At 33.6% G+C, this 22,578-nt stretch overlaps 2 protein-coding genes across 4 annotated transcripts in view; both read right to left on the reverse strand.

Moving 5' to 3' along the window:
- The window catches only part of LOC118748951, a 106,524-nt gene that overhangs the window by 61,217 nt on the left and 22,729 nt on the right, over positions 1–22,578 (reverse strand). The window lies entirely within an intron of this gene.
- Positions 1–22,578, reverse strand: part of LOC118748950 (6-phosphofructo-2-kinase/fructose-2,6-bisphosphatase) — a 53,526-nt gene that overhangs the window by 12,330 nt on the left and 18,618 nt on the right. The window contains exons 1-2 of one of the 3 annotated variants that reach the window (XM_036483712.1): positions 14,513–14,903; positions 14,335–14,435 (exon numbers count right to left, since the gene is read on the reverse strand). The exons of 1 other annotated variant lie outside the window; for it this stretch is intronic. The gene's annotated coding sequence lies outside the window, so the exon portion shown is untranslated. Of the gene's footprint in view, positions 1–14,323; positions 14,436–14,512; positions 14,904–22,578 lie in introns of those variants that run through there. One more of the 3 variants, XM_036483714.1, reaches the window with a different exon arrangement.

Raw genomic sequence — 22,578 nt, forward strand, 5'->3', positions numbered from 1 at the left:
CCAAACTAAAAATGATTTATTTTCATTGTAAGGCTAAAAAATCCATATTAACCCAAATAGCATTTTCTTCGGCATGAAATCTTGGGATCTGTGAGACCCTTACCCCTTGTCCACAGTTAAAGTTAAACAGAATGTAAGTAAATACCATAACGAATAGGAAATAATGCAAGAAACACATATTTTTAATGACATTTATAGCATTAATATCACTGGTTTACAGCAAATCTGTTCAATGGATGCCACTATCCAATTCCTATAAAGAATTGCTCGCTATTTTCAATTTACCGTTATTCGGCTTAAAACAAAAAGTGGTTACACTTAATCACGTATATCCTACGAACCACTTTAACAATCTTAATATGAAATATGGCAAATGAAAGATAACGAAATTCTACATAGACCGTGTGTATATCACTTTTCGATAGGTCTGATAGTTTCCGACAAATTAATTAATCATTTAAAGTTTTTTATTTTTTTTTTTGAAAATATGAAAAAAAACCCCTTTAACAGAAGAAAAATTAAAAATAAAATTATAGTTTAAAAAACTAAAGCTCGCTATTATAATTTTCATTCGTACTGTCATCAGGTATGCAACTTGAGAATAGAAATCGCTGCATCTTTTAGGCGCATCAATATTACATAGTTACATCCCGAGCTAATAATATAATAATAATAGATTGGCGCTTACACATATGTTAGTGTTTTTGGCCGAGCTTCTCCTCCGATTTGTGGCGTGCGCCTTGATGTAGTCACACAAAGCGGAGGGACCTACAGTTTTACGCCGACTCCGAACGGCGATTGTATTTTTATGAGAAGCTGTTTTTCATGGCAGAAATACACTCGGAGGTTTGCCATTGCCTGCCGAGGGACGACCGCTGTTAAGAAGAAACCTTTTTCTATATTTTTTTGCGATGTTGCTTTGACCAGGAGTGGAAGCGCGCACTGCTTACCACTACACCACAGCGGCCGAGCATAAAAGCGTGCTACTTAGGTGTACATGGCGTATGAGTAACATTATTTCCTGCTCATTTTTCATACAAAAAATCTTTGCGCATTTTCATTTGACCACTCATTTTTGCTTTATTTATACATCGATTTGCTTCATTAGTAACTTGATTTGTTTGTACCAGAACAGGCTTTAGCGCAACTGCAAAAATTTTACACAGAACTTGTTAGTTTTCTAGTGTTTCTCCTGTTAAAATTTTGTTTCTTACTTTTTTTCATAAAAAAAGTAAAAAATAACTGGAATGATTAAAAATTCGGAAAATTCGAGTTCGGTTGGACACAAAAGAAAAGTCTTAAGAGTACAGCTATTTTCAAAGGACGCCCATGACATCGTAATATATCGCAAACCGTCTTCAAACGAGTCACAACTCAAAATTTGGCATTTTTGAGATTAAGCGCTAAAAATGTACGCAGAGCTTTTATTTACCTTTCAGCAAAAGCTGGAGCAAATTTTTGTTACAAGTTGTTAAAAAAACCTAAGGTGAAGTCGCTTTTGCCCATATGATTAGCATGTGCTACGAAATAGTTTTCGCATTTTCTGACGAACGTATTATTTTGAGTTGTGACTCTTTTGAAGACGGTGTGCGGTATGGGGAATTACCTTAATATAGAAAGGTCCTAACTCATATAGTCGCTGAAACGCAAAAAAGCCGTTTTTATTGCTTAAAATGATGTGGAGAATTATAATTCGATGAAATACATCATAATCAATCAACACGGTAATTTTGGATTGTTACTTAGTTACGGCTTTTTGTATTTCAGTGACGATGTGAGATAGGGCCTCTCTATATTAAGGTAACGATATGTACATATGTACGCTTTTAAGTCCGAAACAAAGCAGTAATTCATTTTTGAGTCTGTCAAAGTGAGCAAACGCCGATAAGCTTTCCGCGAACTGTGCACAAGAAGCAAATCGGATTTTTTGCATGAAATAATTTGTATATCAAGTGGTCTTTAATATTTAAATACATAACTAGATTTAACTACCCATAGTTCAAGATAATTGTTAGATGCTTTCGACGAAAACCCATAAGCTTTTTGTCGCAGTTTTCTTTATTTTTGTTTGCTTCCATATAAAAAACTCGGATGTCTCACTTGGGTGCTGCAAAGTACACTGGCGATCAAAATTTTTAAAAAGCAATGAGAATTTGGGGCCTATTAAAACGTTTCCTAAAAAATTTTGATTAAAAAGTTTGAAAATGTGATGCAGTTTTCTAAAATTTGTAGAACGTTTGAAGGATTTATTTGTCTAAGTTTTGTTATAGCTTAGAATCCAGCTCTCAAGAACAATCACAAGAAATATTCTTCACTATTCCTGTTGCTTAAAAAAGCACTTTGGTTGTGTTATAAATTTTCTTTAAGAAATAAATATACGATCAATTTTTTTCTTGAGAGCTGCAAACGATAGGAGAGCGACCTTTTTACCTTCCTTTTATTAGCTCGGGATGTAACTATGTAATATTGACGCGTCTAAAAGGTGCAGCGATTTCTATTCTCAAGTTACATACCTGATAATAGTATAGTATAAAGGAAAGGCGAGATATATTGACCACGCTACTGAACGGATGTAGAAAAGATTTTTTAAGTATATAATAAACGAAGTATATGTTGACATATGATTTCCTTCTCCAGATTCGTAAATGTACATACATATGCGTACATTCAGCGCGTGGCGAAGCCTCGCGCATCCGTGGCCGGCTAGTTTTATATAAATTTTTTTTTTCTTGAGAGCTGGAAAAAGCGCTTATAAAAATGTGAATCATATTAAAAAAAAAAAAAAATATTAATGTACGAAATTCTACCTGATAAAAAAATAGTGGTGATAAGTTAAGCGTAACCGTCAGTGCCCATCAGAAAATCATTGTCCACTATTTTAACCGCGGTATTTATGAAGCTACCTCAAGACAGGAAAATTAAAAGAAGAACAAAAAATATTTTAGGCCCACTGTTTCTGCAAAATATCCAAACACGTCCCAACCACATGGTGAGATTATACTTGTTGATTTTGATATTTTGCAAATAAATAATTTATTTTATGGGCTCATAAATCATTTATTGGCTAAGAAATATTAAGTCAATGAGTTATATGACAGTTATAAATGTGATTTGGAAATATACAGTACATACGTATGTAGTATGAGCCTATGTATGTATATACCCTGCCTAGTGATGTTCCGATACCAGTACTTGCTGTACTTCGACACTCGTGTACAATACTTCCTTCATGGGTATTGAGTATAAAGTGCAAGTATTTACTTGTTTGCTAAATTTGAGAGAATCAACTAAAGATAGGCCCGTGTGGTAGTTTTTGCAAAAACTATTCAAGATGCTTACCACTCGACTTGGCTAGGGTTAAAATTAAAAGAGCGCACGAAAGTGGAGAACAAAAGCGGTATCGAATTGAAGGATGTGAGCCAGCCCATGATTTGCGAAAGCATCTCTAGAATTAATTCGTTTTGAAACGCAGATAAACAGAAGAATCAAACACAAGTAAAGGGTGAGCTTTCTTATTACCTATGGTCTGCTGATTCACCACTTTCAAGTAACCCCATTACAAAATAGAAATAGATAAGAAAAGGTATCTTTCAGCTTTTCGTAAGCTTGTACATTTGTACATTTTCACAGTTACCGAGTGGTGTTTTTCGGAAAGTAGTTATTGAGCTGAACTCATTATTTTTAGACAAAACCACTCAGTGGCTGTCAAAATGTACAAATCTGTACAAATATACAAATGGTGTGATCCCTACTTTAGGCAGGAAGTATAATTTCCCACAAAAAATCACCTTTCTCCACTGTATGATGTTGTATTGTAACCGGTCCTGGAACAAAAATTTATCGTCTGAGTACTTTCGATAACAAGTAGAATCGAGTATTCTCTAGCGATACTTTCGAGTAGCATCGAGTATTCTCTTCGATACTTTTAATGAGCACAAGCATCGAGTACTAGGTGATATTGGACGAAAGCTAACCCTGCCGGAAGAAAGTTTTTTTACCAAGTTTTTTGTACCAACTAACTGGAAAACTACTTTGAAACAAATGCAGTGAGTCTTGGAAATATGAAAAAGGATCTGTGAAGTGCACAACGAAAGCGTATTCAAACGCAAAATACTGACTTTGAAGTTTTTTAAGCCAAATTCATTTTATAAGTACTTGAAATAAAATGCAGAGCCGGATAATTAGCCGTTTGCTAGGACATCGCCAAGTTAAATAAATCAGTTCATTGCTGGGGAAAAATTAAGAATTCCAATTGAATATTATTGAAAATGAAGTAGTTTATAAACTACTTTCAAATTCATTTCTTTTCCTGCAGGGCATGTACATATGTACACAGAAAACGTAAAATAAGTACATGTATATGTAAATCTCTGCAGTATTAAAAAATTAATGAATGGCAAGTAAAATAAGGCATAGATCGCCACGCAAAAAATAGATAGGTTAATGCATGGAAAATGCTATATTAATCTATAGATAGGTTACCTGATACATATGTACATACATACATACATAAGTGGTTATTTATTCTAAAGCTATTTGCATATAATCACAAGACTTGTTTTTTTTTTGCAAACTGTTAAATAGTCGTGCATGAAAAGGCTTAATCAATTAGCTAATTTCCGACGGGGGGAGGTATGTACATACATACTTTAGGTGTTAATTTTTATTCCATACATATGGGAGCGCAAATTTATGAATATCGAAAGATTAGATACATTAAAATAATAACGCGCAAAATGAAAATAGTAAACCAAGTTGAAAGCTTGCACGGCACGTGGAAGTTAGCAGGGCACCTTCTAAAAACCAATTAAGGAAACCAGCTAAACCCAAACTAACTATTTGATAATTTGCCGTAAATTATCCGTTTTTATCCGTGAAAAGAATATTTTTGCCGCGAACATATTATAAAAAATAAAATTGACTCAATGAGGATTTGTGTCTGAACTTAATATAAAGCAATTATCTCAACTCACTTCACCTCACCTAACCTGAAAGCCAAAGTCGCCAAGTACTTTTGTAAGCTGTGTTTCGTTGGGTGAAACTAACTAAATACTTTTATATTTATTAATATATATTGCTGAGAAAATAAGTAACCACTATAAAACATATATTTAGTAACACCCAAAATACTTGGTAAATAGCACTTTGGTATTAATTGCAACATAAATTTTGTATTTCGTTCCTTTTATTTAGTAAATACAATTTTGCCCATCACTGGTACGTAGACTATTTTATTATTGAAGGCTAATTTTGGCAATATAAAAAAGTGGTTTAATCGTTAATTAGGCACAAAAACAACATATTTCAAACCTTGATCTTAAAAGCGTCAGTAAGAAAAGAACTCCATCATAAATAAAAAGGAAGCTCTGTTGCATACCCAAAATTTTTATAATTTTTGTATAACTTTTTATTTTTTTTTCGATTTGGGAGAACCCTACAATTGTCTCCAACTAATTTTTACTATGTAACATTTATTAACTGGAACAGAAGAATCGATATTTCTTTCAAAATTGCAACTAAAAAATTCAATACAAACAAGCCAAAATTCAAAAATCAGGGTCAACTGGTTTCTTTCTGGTTTCACATTTTATTGGCTTTCATAAAAAAAAAATAGTGAAATTGAGTAAAAAATGAAGGCTCCAACAATTTTTATAAAATTTCCAACATTTGTTATGAAATATTTTTCGTTTTGGGGGCACCCTTCAATTATTAGCTTTCATTCAAAAAAAAAATTAATCAAATTGAGTTAAAAATGAAGGCTCCAGTGAATTGTGAACACAAAATGCAATTTTTAATCGCTTTTCAGCGGTTCCATATCAAATCAAAAACAAATATTTTCAAAACATCGCAGACGATTTTTAAGTGGCAATCTCATTTTCCGTGACTCATTTATATTTATTATGACCATATTTAACTAAAAGATTAAAAATTAAAAATAGAACTACTTATTTTACTTTCTTCAGTTTTAAGAAATAATAACAATTTGCTGTTTCTGTGGCGCATGAATTTGATAACAGATTTAAAATAAAAGTGAGCGAGACAGAAAGAGAAGGAAGAATTAAAAGAAGTTCTTGTTACTAGCTTATCAGAAACAAAATAAATTCTTACAATATTAACAGCTATATGTACGGTGAACATATTGATGAGCCGAATATGGGACAAAAAATAATTTTGGAAATTTTTTCCACAGCTGCTTACAGATTTTAAAGCCTTCTTCAAAGATCCCAGATGTATTAGCCCTGAAACCGTATCCTTTTAATAAAATCACAAATTTGTAGGATAATTTTCTCGAGATTTTTACCCGGTAAAATTTGTAAAAAAAAAAATCGTTATATTTTAGTATAATAAAGTGCAATTTTTAAGTCGCTAAGGCTTGCCATTAATTTTTGGGATTTTTTTTTTTTTTTTGTTGACGGTGTTATGCATTTTGTTCATACAAAGCAAGTATGTTCGACCATTTTTTTGAAAGAGAGTCAAATGAGCAGCACTTTCCACTCGCACTTTATTATACTGATTTTTAATGAGTTTCAAAACTGCAAAACAAATTTTTTTCTAAAGATTCTAGGTAAAAAGTTTGAAATTTTGGTGAAACATTACAGAATCAATTTTTATAGTTTTTTGCACAAAGTTGGAAATTTGGTATTATATGGCTTTTGTTAGGAACAGAGCTTTACTTTCATAAAATTAATAATAAACATTAAATAAACTAAGGAAAATTAGCTAAAACTTACTAAAATGTCGAGTCCTAATTTCTATTTTGGTCACTGTATGTATTCCTCGATTCGAATCACAGGCATTCAGATTAGAAAATTATAAGTGTTTATGGAGAAAATTACGATCATATACCAACATCACTTAAAATTCGTTCATAGGCATGCCATTTTAATGAACTGTTAAGGCGTCGAAATACCGAATACGGGACAGATACAGGATATTAAAAGAAATACAGAACATTTGGCATCCCGTATAAAATACATAAATTACCAGGACAATGGGTTAAAAAAGGGGACTGTCCCGTAAAATACAGGACGGATGGTCACCATAGCTACATATATGCATATTTAACTTCATTTTGATCTTAAATTTTGCAACTTATTTGTACAAGTGCTAAGTAAATATTTTGTAGTTTTGTAAAACACACATGCATATGTATGTATGTATGTTTGTATATGTCACCGGCCAACCCCAACCTTAGGACAAACTATGTAGTTTTTCCTAGACTACTGATGGAAACATCCTAGATAATGTATAATTAACCCCCTTCCTTTTGTATAAGTTACACTTCATTATTCCATGTATTTTTGATTTTTTTTGTTGCTTCGCATGCGCTGAGAAAGTCAAGAAAATAACATATTTAATCGGTCATATGAAACAAAACCAACAAATATACGGAACGAATATAAAAATGCCTAAAAAGAATTGCAATCTCTATAAAAGGCATATGACTTTAATTTATGACTGATAGTAAAAATTATGGCAATTATTGATTATATTCGATTTGGATTTGGTGCTTTGGCAAATTTGGATTGATTAGATCAAAAAGCCGCACTTAAAATGTTAAAATTATGGTATGTATTAATAAGTTATGACAAGGATTAGATAGGCGCGATTAAAATGTTTTAAAATTCAACTAACATTATACTCCAGGGGACTTGCGGTTTTTTATTTGGAACCCGTTTTTAAGTGATACATTTGTTTTGATTCGAAAAGCTGATGAGAAAATTTACAATGTAGAAAATAATACAAAGAGACAAAACGACTTACAAGACGGCATTACTACATATATATTCATAGTACATAGGTCAGATATCGACGCCTCCAAACCATACTATGCCTGACTAAGTCTTATTTTAATGCAAAGAGCAGAAAAAGTAGAAATTTTGAAGAAAATCGATTCTCCTGTTCCAGTAAATAAATGCTACATAATAAAACTCTGTAGAAGAAAACAATTGTAGGATTCCTCCCAAACGAAAAAAAATTCACAAAAATAATTTGAAATGTTATAAAAAAAAAATTTCACCAAAAAACTATTTTTTTTTATAAAATTTTTTCCTATGCAGTTTTTTCCATTAGATTTTAGCACAGTAAAGTGCAAATTGTAATTGGCTAAGCGGTCGAGTTAATTTTTTGATTTCTAATAATTTTTGTTGCTCATTTTTCGAGCATATCTGCCTGATGGATGGGAAATAAAAGCGTTTGTATATTTTTAAATATCACTTCCAACTTGCACTGTATTATACTAAAACTTAATGATCTATAAAACTGCATACCCAAAATTTTTATAAAACCCAAAAGAAAAAATTTATTTTGGTGAATTTTTTTAATTTTGGGAGAACCATACAATTGTGTTCAACTAGTTTTTGTTATGTAATAGCGGGTTTCACCAGCAATTTAAATGGAAAATGATTTCTTATTGTCAATTTCTATTAAAAATTTCAAAAAATTAAAATCATTTTTCACTTAAATTGCTTTCGTGAAATTGGCTGTGAGATTTATTAACTGGAACAGGGGAATTTATTTTCTTCAAAAATGCTACTTTTTTCTACTTTTTCTGCATTTTGCGCTAACAAATTCACTACAGGCAAACGAAAATTCAAAAATCGGGCTCAGCTAGTCTCTTAACTTTTAAGGCAAATCGCTTAGAAAGGTTACAAACAAAATGGATTTTAAATTTGCTGTCGTTTTGGGCACACAGTGATATGTTTTTTTGAGATGAAAATTTTAAGCCTTTCGCATAAAATCAAATAAAAAAACTCGAAAATTTCGGGAAAAATATATGTTTACATGCACTCAGAAATTCGCTTAACCAAAATTTCGCAAACATGCTAAAGCTAAAGATCTATCCGAATTTTTGGCGATCTCCAAATCCTCTTATTCACCCAAATCCTCTTATTTCTAGATACACTCACTTCTCATACAGTGTGATTCCAGCGACTTAAAAGGAAATTAATATTAGATCTCTAATAACATTGAATACCTGCGAATAGAATATGATTGCGCCACTGCACATTATGTCAAATGATACATTTGGCTGTGCGAAAGTCCAATTTCATAAAGGCAGTTTTACATCATTTTTTGTTGCTATTCTGTAAGGAGTACTCCAAAATGACAGAACCTTCAGTTAGTTTTTGTAAAATAAAAAACACCGTTATACAGCAATAAACCAAAGTTACACCTTCAAAACGTTATTGATACGTTGTTTGCGCAACCGGTTTATTTTGTAAATTTCAAGTGCATTGCTTCTGCAAAGTTCGAATAACTAAAGGAAAATTTTAAATGGGAAACAAAACTATATCTAAGTGAGAACCTATGTCCCAATTTAAAAAAGTGACTTTTTATTCTTTGTTTGCAAAAAAGCTGACTTATTTGCATAACCTCAAAAATTTTCTGATTTATTTCCATTTATGATTTTATGTAAGCTTTTACAATTTTGTTAACTTTTGGCAAACAAAATGGAATCGGAAATGGATAAATTAAGATGTAATGAGTTCAATTTATTTTACTTAACTTGCCGTTTTTAGCCGTTTTCAAGAAAAACGGGTTTTTCTGGGCTATCATGCTATCGCAAAAGGCAAGTTATTTGAAGTTTGGCTGATTGGATGTTCGAAAAAAGAAAAGCCCTTTTCGGTTGTCAACCATGTTGAAAGAAATTTGGTGCTGCTGATATTTGCGAAAGTTCTATGAAATTCTTAGAAGAAAAAACGCGTATTTTTTGCAATTATTTATAAAATAAATATGAAAATTATGGGAAACAATTTCGAAAGGATGCTAAAATATTTAGATCTGAAAACATAGCGTTTCTTGCTGATGAGGTTCTTTTCGAAATCAAATAGCCAACTGTGTCGACCATCAGCCGGATTCTAACTTTCGCTATCGCTAAAGTGCTAAAATAGGATAGCCAACCTTTTTCCGAATTTTTAGCTATCTCCAAAAATATCTCCAACATTGATAGCAAAAAAAAAATAGCAGCCTAAATTTGGATTACATTTCATCTCCAGTAGCGTAGCCGCGGCTATGTTACAAATACACTAGCGCCTTCGCAAAAAGGCAAATCCTTGAGAGAACTCACGGACTGAAATTTCGATTTTTTTTTTTACTCAAAGTGAATAGAGCTTTGAACATTCTTTTAGCAAATTAGTTTCATAAACATTGGTATTCTTTTCAGGAAGTTACCAGCGATTTTTGGTAAATGTGTCACAAAGCAGCATTCGTATTCTGAATATAAATAATATTGGTGGAGAATTTGGAAATACTGAAACCTCAAGTGAAAATGAAGTGTTTTATGAAGACTAACTGCTTTAGGAATCTCTCCTCAGGACATATCTGCGAGGCATGTAGTAAATATTTTTCTTTTTTTTTTTAATTTAAGAATTTCGATAATGCCATAACTAATCGCTAGAAGAAACCATTTATGTACATGTGACCATACTTATTTTATTATGTAGCTCATTTTAAAGAGGAGGGGGTTGAGTATGGTAAGAAAATAACTTGTGTCAAAACCAAGCTAATTGGACAATGTTTTTGAGTACTACCTAAACACATATACTCATCATTTGAACATACAAAAAACCAGTAAAGACTGTTTTACGAAAGCCAAGTCTGTTTAACATTTTATTTACTGCTTTTACACTGGTTTTAATGTTTGCCATCTTTTTACATTAAAATAATGCAATATTCTAGCTGCTATTAATTTCGCACAGAAAAAGTAATCATTTGACCTAATGTGCACTGGGTGTACTCCATACATGATTATTTTATTATTTAGTATTTAAGTTTCACATATTGCTTATTGTTAAAAAAAAACAGATTGCAATAAAATATATGAGCTCGAAAAAAAAAATAAAAATTGATGGTACCGTATAACTTTGGAATTCGTCCCTCGTTAATCTGTAACTATAAAATAATATCAGATTAAACCGATAACTTTTCGTTGTCCAACCTAGTTTTATCGATTATGCTTGCGAAGAAGAGGAGAAATGCCAAATGTAAAAGTAAACAAAGATGGACGCCAGCAAGGAAAAGAGGTCTTTAAAGGTATTTTCAGTAAAATATTATGTTAAAATACATTTAAATTGCTTAATGTAGCAGCAAAAGTAAGTAATCAGGGTTGCACAGAGAAAAAACTTAACTTTTCCTTGAGATGTGAGAATAACAAGCACAACAAATTTGACGGCTAATAATCTGAGATTTGCCTGTGTGGGGTGATTAAAAAACGATTTGATTGAGATTATATTTATATGTAAACATACTTTTAAATCCGATCATCGGATCATGATGAAATCAACGATAATCTTACATTTTTATATGGGAACTGAAGTCAGTTTTGTTTTTTGCTTAAAAATTAGTTGCTCGCATTCAATTTATTCAAATATATTTATGTATTTGTTTTTCACCACATGTAAATGCAGATACATGTTTTCTGCTTAACCTACGAGCTTCAAAAAAATTAAAGAGTACATCATTGGCTTGAGCGAATCATTTAATCTATTTAAATTATGAGCATTATTTTAAGAGGCGAAAAAATTTTAATTAGCGCTTAATATTCACTATCTTACAACACAAAATCATCGGTTTTGTACAGCAGTTCAAAAGTCAATGGAATTTTTTATTACGTAGGTACTTTCTTTAATATTCTATGTGTGTTTAATTAATTATTATACGGCTATCATTATGTCGTGAATTTCAAGACCAAAATCAAAGATGAAATGCTATTAAACGTCGTCATATCAAAAAAAAAAAATAATAATAATAAAAAATTATTAAACGAAAGCTAATAGAAATGTACACAATAATGCGTTAAGGCTTGAATAATGACGCGTTATTGTTTTGACATTTAACAACACATAGGCAAATCCTTATCAGCTGGCAAATAATCAAATCTACACTAAACTCCTTCCAATCACACAACCAAACACTAGGATGGTTGAACAAATTTTATTCAAGTAAATGCAAAATTTAGCATGGAAACGCTAAATTTCGGTGTAATCAAACAAATGCGCTCAGTTCAAACCGGTTGCGGTTTGTCGGCGTTAAAAAAGTATCCAAGCGAAATTTTATTAGACAAACACGCACACACATCGCGCCATTCATCGATTGCGGTTTGAAGCGAAACAAACCTGGCAGAGAAGAAAACACGGATGCCAAGCGTGATCAGCGATGCAAAAGCAAACGTTAACATGCCAAAAAATATTCCAAAAAGTTAAAAAGTAAACACAACACAAAATCCGCAAACAAACACGAACACAAACCCATGTAAAAGAAATGAAAAAAGTGGGGAAAAAAACACATACAAAATATTCCCAAAGCGAATACATTGCTGCATTATGGTCTACATACATATCACTCGTTTGCTGCAAGAACGTCGTAAACTGAAAAAATAATTTTAGTTAAGTTCACACAAATGGTTGTTATGCACAAAATCAAAAGATATTTTTGTTATCTGTCAATTGTGTCTAAAAGGAAATTTATCTTCCTTGCAACTTTACTAATTTCCATTTTTTTTTTTCGGCAACTCTAGCAAGAAAACCAGGGACGGGAAGCGGATTAGCCGCGTTATAACCGGCTTCCAAAAAGGAAGAGGGAGGTTATCAATTCGTCGGGATATTTTTTTTATGTGTGTTACTGCATAACTTTGGACCACGTTAACCAATTTTTATAATTCTTTTTTTTTAAGAAAGGTGATTCCTCAGAGGTGGCCCCATACTAATTTGGTGTAAGTGTGGCGTATTCTTGTTTTCGCACGAATCGAAAATTTTAAATTTTTGTATAGAAAATGATAGGAAACAACAATTGTTTTACTACGTGCAGCGTATGACATTAATTTTATTTGAATATTTACTAAATAAAAATAACATAAATAAACATAGTTTTTCTTTGATTCCCGAACTGTTGAATCGAACTGACACCCCGCGTCAAAGAAAAAAAAAAAAACAATTTTGATCAACCAATCCAAAGGTGCAGAAACGATTCAAACCGCTGAACCGAACCGACCAAGTTTTTCATCCGGTTCACGTCCCTGAAGAAAACACTCTTCGACCACTTCGACTTGAATTATCCGATTATATTCGTACATACATACATATGTATATATGTATTTTGTTTTCCTAGTTATTATTTACTTTTGTCCAAGGCTAAGAAAGTACTAAAGCCGTTTTTTATTTTTTTTTAGTTATGACGTTCTTCCAGCAAACGTGCGGTATGTAGCTTTGCACAAAAGTGAGTATGCTTTGAATAACTCTTATCGAGCTGATTTTTTTTTGTTTGTTGCCTTATTTTGTTTGCTGCGCCCCTTGGTACTCGGCGGGACATTGGAAGCAAATCGCACCAAAGCAATAAAATAATGGACTTTGCGTGGAGAATTCAAGCTGCTGCTCTTGATAACACAGCTAACTGACGCCTTTGTCATTTGACATTTTTATTTATTCAGTTGGTAATTTCACAGAGATTATATAGTAGAATTTTTCACATTTAAGATTTGGCGAATTTCACTTTTTGATATATGCAACAGCTGGTTTAGATCACACGACCAATAAAGGAAAAACACCACTCGAATCTCGATGAAATTAATCGATGCTACTGTGCTCACTTGAGTTGTTGGTGTTTCCAACTATGTATTTTTTTTTTTGCGATAACAGCGGAGTTAGGTACACCATAAACAGCGATACAATGCTAACAAGCTAATAAGGCAGACTAAAACGGCGGTAAATTACTCACACGTGAGTAGCTGAAATTTAAACGAAAATGGCACAAAAATAGGCAGCGAACCTCATAAACAGCAAATCATAACGAAAAACGTTTTATGGGTGTGTACCTGCGATACAGCGCGCAGAAATGTGTGTATTTGGTGTTGAATAAAATAAAATTCGCGCGAAATTAAGAAACAAATTTTTATGAAAAAAATACAATTAAAAAAAAGAAATAAATAAATAAATAAAATATGTGCAAACTGCGAGAAAATATGTATGTACGTTCGTTCGTATGTAGTATGTACAAACCACTACTGACTAGCCAGCTGGCAGCAGATGTAGCAACAAAGCCACTAATTATTCGCGCAAAACCGCACGGAATTTCAAAATAGAAAAAAATAAATAAAAATTAAAGAAAACTCGCAGACAAAACACAATCGGCTATTTTCAATTCAAAGTTCTAGCGACGGCAAGGCACACCCCAAAATAAAATGATATAATGCTATATTATTTGCTTCTTAGCAAATTTGCACAACGGTATTGGTAATATTAGGAACAAAAAAATTAAATACATCAAACTTCACTTTCGCTTTTCCTTCCTTTTTCATGGCGTTTAGAAAGCACAACAAAATGTATACCATATATTTACTTTAGGTTTATTCTCTTTTACCGCAGTATCATCAAAACGCTAAATAAAACCGGCGACTACCCATCGCTGTTGGCCAAAGCACAGCGTCGATCACTGCGGCGCTAAAAAAAAACATGCAGCGTGTTGTTAATCAAAAGACAGCTTAGAACTTCTTGTTTCCGTATGCCTGCATTCGTACATAGCAAATAACGGCATATGCGGTCATTGCATTGTGCAAAGCAACTTTACGCCACCCCGCCGCTATAGTGCGGTGTCAGCGAAACGAGAAAATAAAGTTTGTTGATATCAGCACTTTTAGTTGGTCACTCAACTTTCAGCAAAAATCGTTTCGATAAATTATTATGATTGCGGTGACCGAACACCACACTTGTATCGTTACTTTGATATTGTGGTTATTGGCTTGTTAATGCAAGCTCTATGCGTTACGACTATCCGTCAGTAGTAAAATCCAATTAGCAAACTCGACATCTACTAAATAACTAACTGATTCTTCTACAAGACTACTACACTGTGCACTGTGTTCGCTCGCCTTGGCGTCCAAGACTCGAATGAGCGAACTTTGCTGGTCACGCACGCTGACTAGGCAAGCAAGCAAAAGTAAATTTATGGGAGCACAAAAATTTACTACTAGTGGTGACCAGTGTGACCGTTTTGATCCAAGTGGATCACAAGTGATACATTTTTCGATAAATTTTGAGGGACACTTCTTTTTAAATTTTGATACTATTCCCATCGCTTAAATAAAATTCCCATAGAAGTCGAAAAACTTGCCAGAGATGTTTACAATTTCTTCGCACATAGTGCCAAAAAGGTGGATGAATTTGCCGAGTTTCAAAACTACGTTGGCGTTAAAAATCTTAAAATTTTTCGAGTGTCAAACGTTCGGCGGTTATCGGTGAAGCAAGCTGTTGATCATTTACTGTGCCAGTGCAGCGCGTTGCAATTATTTTTAACCGACTTCCAAACAAGTAAGAAAGTCTAAGTTCGGGCGGAGCCGAACATTAAATACCCGGCGCAATTATTAAATATATGTTTTCCACCTTTCCGAAAACTACCGCTACACGATAAGCCGGGGTGTATAAATTTTAAGTAAATTAGCGTCCTTAAATTTCGAAATATTGAAGTTTCAAGCATTACTGAAATATACGGTTATATGAAAAGCGGTCGTAATTTAGTCCAATTTCAATAATTTTCAATGCTTTGCTTTTATGTGGCAAGCACAATAACCATACCGAGCTTGGTACAAATTGCTAGAACGGTTAGCGAGATACATATATGTGATCATAAGTAGGCGGTGCCACGCCCATTTTCCAAAATTGTATCATAAGCGTATTTCTTGGTAAAAAATTGTAGCAACCATCAATTTTGAATAAATTAGCTTTAATATTTACTGATTTATCGAGGATTTCGTATTTTTCTAAATTACCGTTATATGGGATGTGGGCGTGGTTATTGTCCGATTTTAAAAATTTTCGGCCATTTGGTATGTTGTAGCAGGACCAACAACTGTGCCAAGTTTGGAAGAAATTGGTGCAGCGGTTACCAAGATATACGCATGTAACCATAAGTAGGCGTGGCTACGCCCATTTGCCAAAACTTTTTAATATTCTTATTTTTCGTCTAAAACTCATTGTAAATATCAATTTTGAGTGAATTATCTTCAGTAGTTACTAAAATATCGCACTTTTCGTATTTCTGAAAATTACCGTTATATGGGAGGTAGGCGTGGTTATTGTCCGATTTCGCCCATTTTCAATACCATCCGTCCCATGCCCAAAAGAAGTCCACGTACCAAGTTTTGTTAAGATATCTCAATTTTTACTCGAGTTATCGTGTGCACAGACGGACGGACGGACGGACGGACGGACGGACAGACAGTCACCGCTTAATCGATTTCTCTTTTCATTCTGATCATTTATGTATACATTTGTCTATATCTATCTCGATTCCTTTTGCCTGTTACAAACAACCGTTATGTGAACAAAGTTATAATACCCTTGTGCACAAGTGCGCTCGGGTATAAAAAGGAGGAGGTTATCAGTTCGTCGGAATTTTTTTTTTTTATGTATGTTACCGCATAACTTTGGACCACGTCAACTTTTTGCTTCGGAAAGATAGTGTCTCAGAGGTGGTCCCATACTAATCTGGTTTAGATCCGATCATTGGATCATGATATATATATATATATATATATATATGCCTTAAAAATGATTAAAAAATTTTAATTCTGAGTACTATAAGTACAAAAAGTATTTAAACTAAAAATAAGTTTATATATAAGACATTTTTGCTGTTTTCATTATATTAATACCCAGTTGAACTCATACACAGACATTTTCTTTATTATTATTATACTAGTACCAGTTACAACTGATACGTGTACCTTTTTTGCAATCAATAAATGTTAAATTGTTTTGGAAAATGGTTTTTCATAAAAACTATTACTTAAAATAGAAAAGTGATACATATTGATACATTTTAAGTCTCCTCTCTGCTACAATTTTTCACAAGCCCGCGGTCACACTGGTGGTGACATCGCCCGATAATAATGCCGACACCGGCGTAATAACAGTGAGATAACACAATAACAAAAACTAATACAATGAAATGGCAAATGTACTATGTACATATTTTATTTCAAGCGCCATCAGTCATATAATAAAAGAAGGGGAGGAAGGAGCAAATTGACAGCGCTGTCTAGTCGCGAATCGATTCTCACCACTGGAAATGCGCAAATGTAATAGCTAAGTGGGCATTACCCTGCAGGAAAATTAGCAACTAGTGAAAAAATGCCGTTTCGACCATCGTCAGCCACTAATAATCGCATCTGTTTGTTTTTGTTGTTGCAGCGGCTTTACTCTCTCAGTTGTTGCCTTAAGGAAAGACTATATAGCTTATAGTTTTAATGACGCAACATGCTAACTTTGGAATAACTTAAATACAAAAATAAAACTAAACAATGTTAAAGTTTTACGACACATTAAATCTGGTTCGGAACTGTCGAAAAAGTAATACAAAGCGACCCATTCGCACCTAGAACACCAAAAGGCCAATGTCCAGTCAGACGTCTAAATACAAGTAATATCGAAATGTGACAAAGTTAAAGACTTCGATATATACAGTCACGCCATGCATGTTAAGTGACTGACGTTAGTAACTACCGAAAAACGATATTTGATACTTTATTCAACATTAATTTTTGGTACGCTTTTAAAATCGCCAGTTTTTTACGTTGGAAAGAGAATTATCGGAAACCAGTAGTGAGTCAAAATAATGAATATCCAAAGTGGTAACAAGATGAGGCCATGCGAGCCAGAGCAGCCTACTAACAAATGCTAAAATAAAAGGTTACTCATTACTTCATGATTCTTACTATTTTTACCCGGTTGTTTAAGAGTTATCGATCCATTTAAACGAAAAAGGAAAACTTACATATCGACGGCTGACTGGAAGATCGACCTCTCTCGGCAGCCAGTTCGCAAGAACGCCCTATCACAGAATTAGATTGAAAAACGCCCTATCTCAACATAAGTATTGAATGTTTTCAGTAGAGATAGGGCATTTTGAACAAAATTCTGACAGACCACGACATTATTTTAGAATATAGAAATGGCATCAGGCTACTTTTGGCCACTACCAATTGCGATAATAATTGCACATATTCTCTGTCACTGTCCGCCTTTGGCCATAAAGAATTCGCCTACGAAGGCCCTTTTAGGATTCATCAGGGAATCTTGGCCACACTGGGATAGGCACTCCCTCTTTAAGAGATACAAAAGATCTTTCAGGTCGCAGTGTCTCTTGTTCTGTTACACCCTAGAAATAACTTATTAACTATAGTTCGTTTTTACTATGTAAAATTTAACGGTATTTGTCAGCGTATATTAATTCATTTATGTAAAATCCCAGAAGATAATTTAGGAAGGCGTTCTTAAGTAAAGCCATTCTAAGAGGTCTACCCAAGAAGGGCTGAAAAAGTGCTTCCTTGCATGCCTTCTAGAAGGGCTTATTCATATTTGATATAAATCTTAAGCAAATATTTCAAAGTTGTATGATTTTTATAAATTAAAGAAGCAACTTTAAAAGAACTCCCCCAAAAGGCCTTCTGTAGTACGCCCTATAAAAGCCCTTTTGGACGGCCTTCCATGGGTAGCGAAAGAAGAAGTCCTTCAATTTGTGCCACTCCATACAAAAAAGAAAGGAGAAAGGAGTGTAGAGTGGAAGGCCCCTTCACTCTCAGGAAGGCCTTTCGGAAGGGCTTTTAACTCCTGAAATTATTTACTGGGATAAACTTTCAGATGTGTTAAAGCGTTACTACATTGACCATATTGCCTAGTCTTGGACAATTATAGTATTAACAGTACGACAGGAATTAAGGGGTTACACCAACCTGAAAAAAAATGGATAAACTCTATATCGTTGCTTTAATATAGAAAGGCCCTAACTCACTTCGTCGCTGATATACAAAAAGCCATATTGATTTTGACACATTTGTCGATTTATCAGCCCCGCATAGTTTTATGCAATACGAAATTTTAGTTATGTGAGTTAGGGCCTTCTATATTAAGGTAACGATATACTCTTTTCTACCATTCCGAAGTTCAAATTACTTCAGAAGTTATAGCAGTTAAAAGTAGGAGTGACAGAAAAGCTCCGGAATGCCGATCGCATTTTCTTTCGCGTTTTTCTCGAAACAATTTTTTCCAAACTGCTGTGCACGATATCCCAAGATCTGCTGGACGGATTTGGCTGCAATTTTTACCACCTATTGCTCTACGTTGGGGACTTTTCATGAAAATTCATATCGCTTATTCAAACCCCTGAAAAAAGTTAAATATTTTTTTCCTACATAGATTCATATCTGCGTCAGAAAAAAAGTATTTTTACCAAATTTTTCAGGCTGGTGTAGCGCTTTAAATAGAAGAAAGTTGTGTAAAAAAGGTTTCATTATTATTTTATTTAATTTTTTCTGGGTGAACTGCGCCATAACCTCTGCCACACACAAAAGTGGAATTTTAGCTAAGCCTTTGAGACAAAAAAGCTCCTCTGCTTTTGATTGACGCTAAATTTTCGTGTGGATAATTTTTCCTACATGGTACGTATGACTGCATGTATGCAAACTTGTCGGCTTACTAATATGAGAGGAATGCGAAAAAGGATTAGACATAAAGGCGGATTTCTACATATAACTAGTAAAATTATGGTTAGGTAACGAAAATGTTGACTATTTTACTGTGAAAAGAGAAAAAAGGGACGTAGTCACGTGAGTAATCGAGTGACGCTCCCATGACAGGTCCTTCACCGTCTTAGCCGGCTGCGTGCGCCCAAGGCCTATAAATCAAGGAGTATTACCAAATTAATTCAGAGTGTTTTTATATTTGCGAAATGTTTGAATGATCTTCGCAATTTGTGGTGACCTAATAAACAAAGCCCAAATTAATTGAAACATTTTATGATCAGATTAGATAGGATGTATTTATAAATAGAAATGTTTGCCGATTTTTTCCTTAACTTGATTTAAATTTAAAAGGGATTGCGTAACCTCTATTATTCTTTGGTTGGGCATTTTTTAATAATAGTCGTACTCTTTTTTTGCTTCTGTTTTCCCTCATTTATACTCCCACATTTATTTGCGTCAATATTTGCCTCTTTTTTCGATGATTAATATCTTATTTGAAAATAAATTTTGTGATTTTTTATGACGCGTTGACGTTATGACGTATCTGGTATACAGACAAATACACATACGGTCATTGATATAGATACTGTTTATTATATAGGTAATTATATTAAAGAAATCAGCTTTGAGGCTGGCGGCGACAGGTGGAATGACGTAAAAATCGTTGGGCATTTATAACTCACTAGCAATGGAAACTGCCTGAGCTGAGAGAGAAGGTTCAAAATTATTATAGTAACTATGGGCATGAGAACTAGCCTCTAGTATATACAAGTAGGACTCAGACATGATTGGTTGAGTAAGAGTTGGGGTCTACTGTGAGAAGCTAGGCATTAGGCAGACATTTAACTTGTCTAACCACAGGAATATATTTCAGACAAAAAAAGCTGCGGAACTTGTATCCACTAAAATGGAAAGCGAAAAAAACCTCGAAAGAAATCAATAAAATCAGATTGGTAAGTTCATAGAAAGCTGCATGCGATGGATTAATCTAACTAGCAACAAACTATCGCTAACGAAGCTAAGTATACGCGATTCATACCACTGCTGTTTGAGAAAAAACTGCTGATAGCCGACATAACATTATGCAAAGGCAGTGAAGTCGGCAGGACCCACAGTAGGTGGAAATTCACTTATTTTGGTATAAGTGTTGCAAGTGTGCAATTTTTATCGGACTTTCAAGTTTTTTTCTTTTAAATTGAATAATAATAATAGATTGGCGCTTACATATATGTTAGTGTTTGGCCGAGCTTCTCCTCCGACTAGTGGCGTGCGCCTTGATGTTGTCACACAAAGAGGAGGGACCTACAGTTTTATGCCGACTCAGAATGGCGATTGTATTTTTATGGGAAGTTGTTTTTCATGGCAGAAATACACTCGGTTTGCCATTGCCTGCCGAGGGGCGACCGCTGTTAAGAAAAAACCTTTTCTCTAAATTTTTTGCGATGTTGAGTGAAAGCGCGCACTGCTTACCGCAACACCACAGCGACCGACAATTCTTTTAAATTTACTCTTGATTAAATTGGCTATGGCACGACAGCTTTCCTAAAAACAAACAAAATAGCGCTCATTCGTGCTTGTTTCCTTTTATACAATTAATATTATTACATTTCAAAATGGCGGATCCAATATGGCGGCCGAAAAAGTAAAAATTGACTAGATTCGCTTGAAATACGTTACTCGGAAGGTTTTTGAGTTCGCTGAATAAGAATCTCTGGCCAGTTTTCTAAAATTCAAAACAGCTGATCAAATATGGCGGACAAGAATTAACAAAAAAAAAACAAATGTTTGCAAAATTTATAAAACTAAGGCTTTATGGGGTGGTATCGGAGTTGCTGATTATGCAATAGTAAACGTATTTCTAAAATTAAAATGGTAAAGGCAACATGGGCACACAAATTAAAGGATTTCTGCAAAATGTATCAAAGTATTTTGTGGTTTTTGGTTATGGGAAAAAGGAACATTTAAAAAGTGTGTAACGAAACGAAAAGAAATTAAAGTTTTGAAACTTAAAATTTAGTTTTAATAAGAAAATGCGCGTGGAAAGTTGACAAGCCTTTTTAATAACTTTTTAATCAGAGTTCCCGACAGCATGGCACAAGAAATAAACGATTCACAGTCCAGACTTATATTTAGCCAAACATTGTGCTTGGAGGCTGACCGTAGCCAATTGACATCGAGGAAGAACAATTTACGAGAAAAAAGACGGTGCACTCTCAAATTTAGCCCGACTTTGCTATGGATGATGTAACAGACTAAACAGCTATATAATAAAGAACTGTTCAGCATGCTCTCAGGCTCTCAAAACCCCGCTCAAGCAGATGGATTATGAAGAGAAGATAACATGAGGAGCCTCTTAGAGGGTTCAAACACTACCGCTAAGTATAACAATAATGCAGGAAATTACTTAGAGCCGTTAGTCAATGAAACTTCTGTGTTATTATTAGTGCTGTGCGATTAATTGATTATTCCAAATTTTAATTAATCATCAAGTAAATACCTCAATTATTCGATTAATTGAAAATTACGATTACTCAAACATCAGTTACTCGAGTAATCAAGATTTTTGATTAACCAAAAACAAAAATATTTGAGCAATTTGCTTTATGATTAATCAACATTATGAGTAAAATGAGTAATCAACATTTCAAGGTACTTTTTACATATAAAGATTGTAAAAATTTAAATAAGCATTTTCCAAAGCAAACTCTTTTAACGAGCAAAATTAACTTTTTTGAGTAATCATATTTCAAGTTAACTCGATTAACCATCGTTTTGAATAATCAAAATCTTGATTACTCGAGTAACTGATTAATCGAATAACTGATTAACCAACTTGCTCGAGTAATCGAATAATCGCACAGCCCTAGTTATTATATTTCGAGCTGCATCTGGCGTAGTTAGGGACCTAACAGTCTATGTATATATATATATATCTGGCAACCAGATTAACCTAACATAGCCTAGACCATTTCAGTGGCCATATGTGTAAAAAACACATGTAGAGCTAAGTAAGTACATATATAGACAAATATATGTTCATACATATGTATGTACATATGGCTTTA

This window comes from Rhagoletis pomonella, unplaced genomic scaffold, assembly GCF_013731165.1.
Source record: "Rhagoletis pomonella isolate Grant_MI unplaced genomic scaffold, Rhpom_1.0 Rhpom_scaffold_00013, whole genome shotgun sequence".
In the NCBI taxonomy this organism is placed as follows: Eukaryota; Metazoa; Arthropoda; class Insecta; order Diptera; family Tephritidae; genus Rhagoletis; species Rhagoletis pomonella.